The following is a 1082-nucleotide window of genomic DNA, read 5'->3' as shown; positions in this document are numbered from 1 at the left end:
AAAAAAAAAAAAAAAAAAAAAAAAAAAAAAAAAACAGAAGAGGGACTTGGATTCAATAGTAGGGGAAGCAAAGAACAAAACTCTCCAATTCATGTATCTCAAATAATTCCAGGTGGAATTGCTGATAGACATGGGGGTCTGAAACGAGGAGATCAACTCCTTTCTGTTAATGGAGTGAGCGCTGAAGGAGAACATCATGAAAAAGCTGTGGAACTGCTGAAAGCCGCTCAAGGAAAGGTTAAATTAGTAGTACGATATACACCCACAGTCTTAGAAGAAATGGAGTCACGCTTTGAAAAAATGAGATCAGCAAAACGCAGGCAACAGACCTAACACAGTTCAAAACATTATATTCCATTCTGCTTTTCAGCTAGAGAAGTTTTACTTGTGACCTACTGATGGCTACAATGCCAATGATTGTAAGAAAAACAAAAACAGAAAACCCCCAGAAATTTCCTGCGAAATCCTCCTTGCCACTTTATAAATGCCTATTTTAACATCATTTATGGTTCCAGAGATGCATGCTCTATTTTCTGACAAGAAAAAGTAAAAGGTAATGAGGGCAATTCTATCCTGCTGTTTTTACGGGCCTTTTTCAAATGCAGATTTTGTCATAAAGTTACAGATTTTTAAAAATGCTTTTTTAATATTAAAATGTACTTTTACATTCTTAATCTTTTTTTAGAAAGAAAAACTTTTCTTCATCTGGCTGCTTATGTAAAAGTAACAGTTCTGTAATTCTTTTTGGTTTTGTTTCTTTTTTCAACCTGTGAAATTTCATTACAGTTTTCCAAGAAATTAAACATAACAGTCTCGCTTATAGCAGTTCATTACACTGTCACTGTTAACATCACTGCTGCATTTTGCACTTTGAACACACACTTAATATATAGAACCAATGGTAAATCATAACTCAGCACTGTGGGAGTTTTTTTACTATTATTTCGACATAATGTACAATTGATATTCATTTATACTGATTTATAAAAGTTTTTAAACACTGAAACAATCACTGCTAAAATATGTATTCTTTCATCATATTTAAGCAGGGAGGCAAAATGATGTAATTTGATTGTTAGCAT

The sequence above is a fragment of the Galeopterus variegatus genome, unplaced genomic scaffold (genome assembly GCF_000696425.1).
Source record: "Galeopterus variegatus unplaced genomic scaffold, G_variegatus-3.0.2 Scaffold588, whole genome shotgun sequence".
NCBI classification, from domain to species: domain Eukaryota; kingdom Metazoa; phylum Chordata; class Mammalia; order Dermoptera; family Cynocephalidae; genus Galeopterus; species Galeopterus variegatus.
The sequence above is the reverse complement of the archived record's forward strand: the minus strand, read 5'-3'. Positions refer to the sequence as shown.